Source organism: Larus michahellis, chromosome 1 (assembly GCF_964199755.1).
Source record: "Larus michahellis chromosome 1, bLarMic1.1, whole genome shotgun sequence".
Classification (NCBI taxonomy): Eukaryota; Metazoa; Chordata; class Aves; order Charadriiformes; family Laridae; genus Larus; species Larus michahellis.
This window is the reverse complement of record NC_133896.1, coordinates 126,901,024-126,911,398: the sequence shown is the minus strand read 5'-3', so window position 1 is coordinate 126,911,398 and position 10,375 is coordinate 126,901,024. Positions and strand designations below refer to the sequence as shown.

The 10,375-nt window shown below is 41.4% G+C and overlaps 1 long non-coding RNA gene across 1 annotated transcript in view; it reads right to left on the bottom strand.

Moving 5' to 3' along the window:
- Positions 1–1,093: 1,093 nt before the first annotated feature.
- Positions 1,094–10,375, bottom strand: part of LOC141749549 (uncharacterized) — an 85,796-nt gene continuing 76,514 nt past the window's right edge. The window contains exons 3-5 of the long non-coding RNA XR_012589401.1: positions 8,527–8,620; positions 7,029–7,273; positions 1,094–2,979 (exon numbers count right to left, since the gene is read on the bottom strand). This is a non-coding gene — a long non-coding RNA (uncharacterized LOC141749549). The remainder of the gene's footprint in view (positions 2,980–7,028; positions 7,274–8,526; positions 8,621–10,375) is intronic.

The window sequence follows — 10,375 nt, the reverse complement described above, 5'->3', positions numbered from 1 at the left end:
TTCCTGGCTGCGAGTCTGCTTCATCAGCAGGTGCACCAGGTCCTGTATCAGAGCCAGCAGCTGGTCCTCGTGCGGGGCTCCAAAGCAGCACAGAGCCCTGGTGTTGCAGATGTGCAACAAGACGTGGAAGTAAAGAAGGTTTGGGAATAGAGGGTATAGGACAGGTAAAGTTTGTAGTGAGAGAGGGGAAGACGTCAACAACAGGGGGACATCAGTCTCGTTTGAAGAAATGCAGTGAATGCAACTAGTCATCTCAGCTCTCAGCACCTGAAATTTTGGGAATTGGTTTGCAGTGGGAAAAAGTGGGACTGTACTGGGAACTAGACCATCACTTCCATCCTATTTCAGACTCTGCCTTTCGTGGTGATGGAAGCAACCTTCCAGACATTAGCTAAACAGGAGCCCAGCACAGGGAATTATGCCCAACTCTTCAGACAGCCTGAAGCGAGGGCTCTCTGCGTGGTTGTAAGCTGATCTTATTCGTTTCAGTAGGGTGTTCAGGCTGAAGGCTAATGATGATAATTGAAATGTCAACATTAGCTATTTAATTGCACAGCAAACAATTATCATTCATCTTTATAGCTTTTTTACATTTATAAAAAGAAAGTGTTTCTTCTACTGTGGTAGGTAGATGTCATATCAACCAATTGCTGGAACTGCTACAGATCTTCACCTCAAAAATGTGTCTGAATCAAGGTATTGCTTAGTTTGTATAAAAAAACCCCTCAATTTTCCTACCAATACCACGAATGTAAACATTTCATAGCTGCTAAAATTGTTTGCTGTCCCCCTAGCCAGCTACAAAAGTATTCACATTTAATATATTTCAACAATTGGTTATTATTTATTAAAATATTATATAAGAAAATTTAATAATTTATCCTATAATAATTCACTTTATAGTAATTTCTACAATATATTGAACTTTTCCTCAGTACAAATAATGGTGTCAAACCAGAAATTGAAAAACAAGGGGCACTCTGAGGTAGGTTGCACTGAATCTAATAAAAGCTAATAACAATAATAAACAAACAGCACAGCTACTCTCTGAAGACACCGGGTTGCATAGGGAGCAATGAAAAAAAGCCTGTCTCGTAATTCTCTAGTTTCTCTTAACATCAGCCATGGCCAGTGCGTTGCAGAGTTTTTCAAACAATACAACTGTGTTTAATTAAAGTATAGTCCTGGCTGATCCAAAATGGGGGGTTTATTTCTCGGGAGCCACAGGGCACCATGGCCACCTGAGCTTCCCGCTTTGGGAGAGCAAACCCTGGTCCAGAGGGGTGAAACGATGGCCGGGCTAGTGGTGCACTGAAGGGCCACACACCAGCAGCACACCCCTGCCATCACCTGGGGGTCTGTTTCAGCTTGGGGAGGTCCACGCGCTTTAGGAGACACCTGTTGTGAGCCCAGCTCTGGCACAGTGAGATGCTGTATCTTATCACCTGTGTTGAAGCCAGGCTACTGCGGTGCCTCCAAGAGTCTCACCTTCAGCATCTGAGCTGGGGCTGCAACCCCAACAGCCGTGATGGGAGTTGATGGGCTGCAGGTGGGACCAGGTCTCCTTCTGCCTTTTAGCTCAGGAAGGCGATTGCTGCCACGTGAGTCATGTTTGCAACCATTTTATTAATGCGATTTAAAAACAACAACTCCCACAACCCACTCACCCCTCCATTCAGTAACACGCCATCAGACACCTTTTGCACCCTCCCTTACATTTCATCCATTCTAAGTTTTTCCAAGAGATCTAAAGCCGGTAATGCTGCTGGCCCAGTCATATTTTCCTCTTGTCAGCTAGTATTTAGTAGACATATGGGATAATATCTCCTCTTCATTTTTTGTTTCAAATGAAACTTTGCCAAATACAGCCTGAAATTGCAAAAAAACTTGCTGTGAAACTACAGTAAGCAGTTCAAAAGAGCATTCTGGCAGTAAAATTATTTTTAGCCAATTACGTTCTCTATCTCTGTCTCTCTTATCATTGCCACCACTCTTTAAGCAAGCTGCTTGTTAACATTTTAGAAGTAGCTCACAGAGGCCTTGATGTGGTTTAATGTGCTCTTTGCCTTCTAAGGACTCTGACTGCAGGTTTTGCTTGCATACATCTCTCGTTAGGTTAGGTCATGCAACACCAGGGTACTGTACAAGTCACCCAGTAGCTTAATCCACATCGTCATATAGTTTTGAATTACTGTTTTGAGCTTGCGTCCTGCAGTCCGCTACCGTGTGCCCACCTTTTTTAATAGTAACAATGAACTGACATCTAGGCAAGGACTTTCTGAGGATGCCAGCACAGCATGGTTGAAATCTACTTTGACAGATTTTCTTGAACAGAGAGTTTGTCTTCTAGGATCCATTTAATGAAAAAAAAACAAATAAAAATAACGTGTGCTCTTTCTAGGTGTCTAATACTGTCTGAGTTTATTTGGCCACCGGAGTTGCTTCTCTGCACCACAGCTCTGCCTGAAACTTCCTCATGCTGTGCTGCACTTTGGCAAAACCCAAGTCCGACAGGGAAGCTTAGCCCACAGTGCTTGTGCGTGGGGACGCTGCTTCCGTGGGTGAAATTCAGTTCCATCCACAGTCTCTTTTCATGCATTCGTATTCACACAAAGGCATCCTCAGCTCTTCATTTGATCTTCCATGTTGTCCCTCCACACAGCTTAGCTCCTTTTTATTCAAATCCTGCCCAGATTCACTTCCATTGTGCATTGTAGATGCAGTCCCTTGACATAATGAACTCTCTCACAGCTGTAGAAGTTACTGTTGAATTGTCGGTTCTGTTTAAAATGTCAGGATTCTCTGTTACCCAGCTGGTCATCTGAGCAGGACGAACTACCTAATGGGCTCATTTGCTGCTGCCTGGTTCATGGGAGACATGCGAGATTTTTGCAGGGCAGCCGGGCAGCACCATGGCTTGGTAAGTTGAAAATGAAAAAATCTGGTCGCTTCCTTTCCTGATTAAATGCTCCCGCTGCCCTACAAATATATAAATGAGAAAATACAAATTTGAGGTTAATTATAATTTTCCATTAATAAGTCAAGCCCGCATTTTGTACAGAAAAAAAAAAAAAGAAAGAAAAGTTAGTGCTTTAGTGCTAGAAATAATTTGTTAACCAAAAGAAGTGGTTGAGACTTTCCAACTTGAGGATCTGTGCCTTTTCAAAACAAATATTCCAGTTTCACAATACTTGCAACACAGCCTAATCAATGCTAGCACGCGGCTTCAGGGATGGATCACCGGGGCTGAAACTGCTCCCGCTGGAATGTTTAATCCAGTTCTACTCAAAGTCCATAAAATGCATAGAGAAAATGCAAAGAAAGAATTTTGTAACCAAATATATTTGAAACTCAGAAAACACAGATTTTTTTGGTTTGGATCCATACTCAGTCTAGAAAGGTCATATTAGCCTGAAATGGATTGACTAATGCTGTTAAAGGTATTATGGACTTTCAGTATAAATAAGTTGTGCAAATCTTATAAAGTTTCATCTGCTCCCAGTCTTACTCTAGCATTTCCCCTCCTAGAAAAGAGATCATGGTTTTGAGACGTTTGTCTCAATTAGTTTGCTTGCCAGTTTAAAAACTTTTACCAGGTAATTAAGTATTATTTGAAAATAAATTTACAAAAAAAGGTCCTATAAAATTGTTTGTAATTAGTTTAAATAATTAGCCATAGCTATTATAACATGTAGACCGATAGCATCTGCAGATGGTATCAATTTATCATTTGTTGATCATGGTTCAAAACACAGGTAAAATCCCAAGAAATTACAATCCAGCATTGAGAATATAAAATAGTATTATTACAACTGAACTGGAGGGGAGTGCTGGGACTTGACTGCCTGAATTTATTCCTGGGAAAAATCAACTAGAAAACATAGTTGGGAGACCCAGAAGACGTGGCTGCTATCAGTTATTTTAGGTAATACAAGGACATAGCCCAGAGATTAGCCTGATAGAAATGTGGGAGAGGATTAAGGTTGAGAAGTCTCCTGTCCTTTCCAGAGAAAACATTATTTTTGATCCACCAGGAAGAGCTAAACTATGTTACACTGAGCAAACCATCAAGTAAGGAATGATGGGCTTGGACACCTTTGTAATTTGCTAGAGCCAGTCTTTATACTTTGTAGGGACAGAACAGCTTTTGCTGATACATTTTGCTGTGTCTATCCAGGAATATAAATATTAGATTAAAAAAATAAACTAAAGGCTGAAATGCAAGTTTGTATAGTCCAATACTATTACTAAAATGGAAATATAATTTCTCTCTCTGTGCATCCCTAAATAGGTTTCTGTTCTGCGTAGTTGGCCTGAGAAGTGAAACAGCGTTGCTTGCTGAAATATCTATTTTCATACATGCATTAATCTAATGGGAATTCCATTTAGTCTTTCCCTATTTGTAAGACTTCACAGACTGGATGCACATTGCAACTTTTAAGTAAATGCTCCTTTTAATGCCATACCAGTGTCATGTATTGCCAACTATGAACTAAGATGCTTCCCAATGATGCTGAAGGTGCAGGAATTTCCATCATTGTATGCAGTATTGGAAGAGCACAGGGTGTCCTGCATTTTAGGATACCAAAGTCTTTGTCATCCAAAAGATCTTTTCCAAATGTTTGTTCCTTTTAAAGCTTTTTGCTTTCAAAATGTACCTTTCCAAGTTTGTTCTTGGCTGTCTTTTGTTTTGCTTTGCTTTGCTTTGTTTTGTTTTAATGAAAGCAAAATTTGTCAAATACATTCTCTCAATCTCAGGTGTGGGAAAGCTCTGGTAAATCTTGCCAGCAAAGTACATATAAATCCCCACTGATCCTAATTTCCTACCTCTCTGGAACATCAGGAAATCAGTGAAATAGCTGCTCATCTTTGTTCCATCATTTCCTTTCCTGGTTCATCCTGTGATCTTTCAGGCCAAAAGCAGGTCCCTGATACTAAAAAATATGAAAGTCCTGCAGTTCTGTACCCAGGTATTAATTCTGGTTCCTAGCTTCTCTTCTGGAGAAAGAGGATTACGTTCTGGGTCCATTGTAGCCAGTCGCAAAACACCTGCCAACCTCAATAGGGCCAGAATTTCACCCAGAAGGTTCACTCCATGCTACCTGTGAAGCTTCTGCACTGGGGTGAGTAGCACGTCCCCAGCTGGACCTCCAACTGCTGTGCAGGACTCCGATGGGCAGACTCCCAGAGTAAGAAGGGCAGGGCATGCCCTTAAGTAATTTTAGTTTTCTAACCAGTAAATGGATGTAACTCACGGAGGTTACTACAGCAATACCTCTTGCAACTTCTCCCTTCTTGCCTTTTCTTTAACAAGCTAGACCCCAGTACGGATTTTTGTCTTTTTTTTTTAATATTATTATTAAAAATGTACCTTCTATCTACTTTTCCAAGTATAAAAATACGGTACAAATACTTGCATATTCCCCAAAATTTAATCTGCTATGTCATATACTTAGGTCTCTTACTGCCTTTAAGAAAAAAAAAAAAGGAGATGGACTTGTTTGTGTTATTTTTATTTTTTTTTACTATAAGAAAATGAAATTAAAATATGTCTGTATTGAATAATACAGTACTGTTGTGTATATATATCTGCTCATGTATATCATATATATATGTATATATACGTACAAATACACACGCATGTGATTTGAGGTTTGCATGGCCAAGCATTAAAATGCCGGCTATCTCTCTTGAGATAAAGCTATTTTTTTGACCTTTTTTAGCTCAGGATGATACAGCCTTCACACGGCTGTTGAACTGAAGGAATGTAGCAGCAGTGTCAAGTCCGTGTCATGCATACATCATGGGACTTAGAGTGTTGTTCAGTCCACGAGAATAGCTCACTATATGCTGTACATCATTGAAAAAAAAAAAAAATCTAAATGTGACTGTACTGAAGCAGTGATTTTAAAAATCTTTATGTGTCCAAAATTAATTTCTTTTGATGTCAGTCCAGCCAAGTATAGTGTCATGGTCATATGCCTCTCACAGTTAACTTCCTCTTTGATAGGGTGAAGAAACCCAGCTGAAAATGAGATATTCTGCGGTTTAAGAACTCGTTCAAAATTTAGGCTGTGCATTGTCAGAGCCGTCTTTTCAATAAAGGATTTTTGAGTTCTGAGAAAGTGTCAGTTCCTGCGTGCCTCCACTCATACTTTCTCTAGGGACAGCAAAGTCCTTTTCAGGAGCATGGCTGAAGTCCAGAGAGAGCTGGGTGGTGACGTGGGGGCAGCACCCCAGCGTAGGTGCTCTGAGCCAGACCAGCCGTGCCCTGTGCCGTGATCCTCTTTTCACTCTCCCTCTGTCTCCGCCAAGACTGCAAGCGGAACGTATTTACAAATAACCGAATTAGCTGTACCATGCGATCAGTTAAACTCTTTTTTAAAAACATGTGGGCTGGCCCCCTCTCCACCACAAGCGTTATAAATAACTTGCTTCCTGGCTGTCGTGTTGACAAACTGAACTCCTTCCACCACCTCCGCCACCCCCACCTTCTCCCTTCACAAGCACATGCTACTTCTCCCAGCACATCAAAGTTTATTTCTCAAACACTTTTGGGGGGCAGGAGGGAGGAAGGAGGAATAAGTGCGTTCACATAGGTCAAAAATGCCAATTAAAACCAAATCCTGTCTTGTTGTATGCTGGGACACGCAGGAACTAAGCCCCAACTTGTTTTTTTGAAAGCAACACAAAATATTAGCACAGAGATGCTCTGCAAAGATTAGAAACCTTGAACTTCAGAAATTCTGCAGTGCGTCTTAAGTGACACGGAAGTGGACTGAAACCCACCCAGGTGTTGCACAGAGGTAGACGCTTCCAGCCTGCGTCTTACTTCGCTGTCTCGGTGATGCTCATTTAAACTCCTTTGCCAAGGCTTTATGCTTTTACTTAAAGGCCAGCTAATGACTGACCTTATGAAAAATCTCTTCAGTGACAACGATTCGATCAGCAGCATGTTGGAAAGTAAAGTATTCCTCAACTTAAATGCAAAAGTCTTACTTTATACTGCATATACAAACATTAAATACCTTCTAGCAAGTGCTTCATGTCCAGTGCTTTACGCACAGGGCTGAAAAGTTCTTTTTCTGCGTCGGAGTCGTTAAGATCCAGAAACGAGCAACGAGAGGTTTCAAGTGACCCACCGCAAGCATGTAGCAAGTTCAGTGAACAAACGTCGTGGCAAGGAGGTATCTCGGTATCTCTGTCTCTAGTTCGGGAGTCTCCCAAATGCTGACTTGTTTTTTACCTATGCGAAGCATCTGATGTCACTTTTCTGTGTGGGTGGAAAATGCTGTACAAAGGTTAAACGAGTTCTTTCATCCTTGCTCATGAAAGTAAGCTCGTATTGCATTTCCAGTAACTAAGTGCATTACTATAACAGGTTGGGGATTTACTTTATGCATGCGTGTGTATCTCTGGTGACTAACTGGCCATGTGTTCTCTCTCTTCCTCTTAATCTTGCTCAAATTATTGCTTAATCTGAACGCTCTTTTGTCCTAGGTTTATAAAGACAGTTAGTTTATAAAGCAGCCAGCGTTTCCAGCTATCAGTAAGTAGGCTTCGTAGCGCAGGACTACAGAACCTGTACCTGCTCTGCTTGCTACAGAAAGGAATTTTTTAGACACTAAAGTGTAAAGACTTACATCCCATAAAATAGCCTATTTCTTCAGCCAAGTGCGTAAACAGAGAGCCGTCCCTGAGTAAAGCATAGGAGCAGGCATTTGCATTTGGGCATTGAAAAAATCCCACCAGCAGTAGCTTAATACTAAGCAACTGATTATGAGCTTTGTTAGGTGGAGGCCTATAAAAAGCTGGAATCAGTGGAGTTACCTCAGTGGATATAATGCACTAGAACTACCCAAAAGCCTTTAATAAAGTTGTTTGGTTTTTTTTACCAGAAAGGCTGTTTAACACATGTGGCAAACCGGGATGCCAGAGAAACCATCCTCATGGCTGAAATACGAAGGCCACGAACAAGTTGCCCTCAGAAGCACGGCTGAAGGTTGAGGAGCTTACGTAAGTCATTTTTTGCTAGCGTAGTTCCCGTACCGCAGGAGGGTAGGTGTATCAGCCCAGAAATCACCACAGCTACCTAATGGAGGCTGTGCAAACCAGGAGGGCTTGCAGCCTCCTACACTACCTACTGCTGCCAGCTTCACCTGAGCTAACAAGTTCAAAGGCAGCTCAGATGTGCCTGCATGAGCCCCGGTACGAGCTCGGCACTAACAACTGGAGCACAGTACAGAGGCGTGAAATGAAAAGTAAGAACAACCAACCCAGATGGCCTGGCAGAGAGTGAGGTGGGGTGTCTCGTGTCTTCTAGCAGGGCTGGTGATGGGAATGAACCCACAAAAGGGCTATGTGCTTATGTGGGAGCATCTACAGAACACACATACACACGGTATTGGCCCAAATTGAGGAAAAACACAGTGAGGACCCTAAAAAGGCCATATGAATGGCAGCCCAGTACATACTGATAAATAAAAAACAACAACCATTAGTAGAAGCGATTGGAAAGTCACGCACACTTTACTGGCTTATAACCTGTGACACTCCTGAAAAAGGTCGGATCACTCCTGACGACAGCTCTGCAGGAAACCTTTTCTAGAGTATGTCATCTCTGAAGAAAAAAAAAAAAAAAGGCAAATGATGTATTATGAGACGTAAGACACGGGGTGGAAAATACATGATAAACAGCATAATGTGGTAGGTAAATGAATAATACACCGCCAACTGGGATGCTGTGTTCAGTTTTGGTCACTGCTTTTGTAGGAGATAATACAGTAACAGAGGGGATTCAGGTAAAAAATAATTAAAATAAGTAGAGGAACGAAGAATTTTCTATATGAAAAGATAAAAAGGATTAGGTCCATTTAATTTAAAGACAAAATAAGATGGAATATATTAGAGGTTGCAATATGATGGCTCTAATTCAAATGAAATATCCTGTGCTCCTATTCAACATTTCTCTCATTCAAAAAGTGGAAACATTACATGATAAAATTCCATAAGTAGTGATAAAAGACTGCATTTTTTTCACGCAACACAAAAACAAAATTATTCTCTGGAACTCTTTGTTCTAGCAGGATTAAAATGGACTGAACGCTTATAAAGAAAATTAGAATATGCAAATTCATTACATCCAAGAAATATTTGTCAAGAAGTTATATACACCATCTTTAGATTAAAGAGATCATGGCCTGATATCATATGCCAATTCCAGCATACATTCAGGAGAGGAAAAAGGAAGTACGTGAGGGAGAGTGCCATGAAAATAGCTTTTCTGTAACTAATGGCATTACTACTTCAGATGTGATATCTCATGCCCTGTTGATTTTAGATGCAAGAGTCACAAGTTGTTCATGAAGGTAAGATTTACCCTTTTCCAGTGGCAAAGCTGCTGGCCCTATCCTTGCATTGCCGTCAGCCAGTGAACTTTAAACTCTGCATATTTGCATGCGGAGAACCCACTGCTGATGCAGACCCACATCGTGCCTGCCCTGCGCCTCAGGCCAGAATAACACAGAGGAAAAAATCCACTTCTGCTGTGAAGAGGAAAAAACATTTTCCTGAAATGATTTAAAAGAAAATAATAATACCGAGAGCTATTTGTAACTGGAAAAAACTGAAAAAGTCCCAGTAGAGACAGACTGGCAGGCAGAGGGTGGAGGAAACGCTGCAGAGCTGATTAATTTATTACATAAATCCATGGCTTATCAAGTGATTATCACTCCATATAAATGCCATGAGCAAAAATGGAACATCAGAGCTTTCAGGAGCATCGACCAGCATTGTTTTGGGAGGGTAGGACCGGTGTAGTCTCGAACCTCCAGGAACAAGTGACTCATGACATGCTGCATGTATTGGCCAGATTTTTCCAAAAACAGAAGCTCTTCCTTCCCCCTACATTAAAAAGAGAACAAAACAAAACAACACACCTCCTCCCCCCCACGCCCGCCCCCAAAATCCCCAAGCCCATAAACAGTGCAATGAGAGAGAAGGAAAGGAAAAAAAAATTAAACTCCTGGTCTTCGTAACCCAGTTCCTCCTACATGCATTTCCCACAAACTGTCAACATCCCACAGGAATCTACCCACGTTACACATCACAGCACAATGCTCCCGACAAAGGCATCTCAACCCATGATGTTTCAGGCAGCCTTTCAAACCGCCTTCAGTATATCTAGGTTCACCAGCTCTGTAATTAGGTGTTAAGTTTAAGCAATCCAGGAATTTATGCAGGGAGATACTTCTTTGGCTGTTCAGCATGATTTATGCCTGCATGGTCTAGCTGGAACGAACAAAGGTTCGTCCCATGAAGAAAACGAGACTTTCCATATCTCTAGTGGGCTCCAGTTCAGTGAAGCACTTCAACG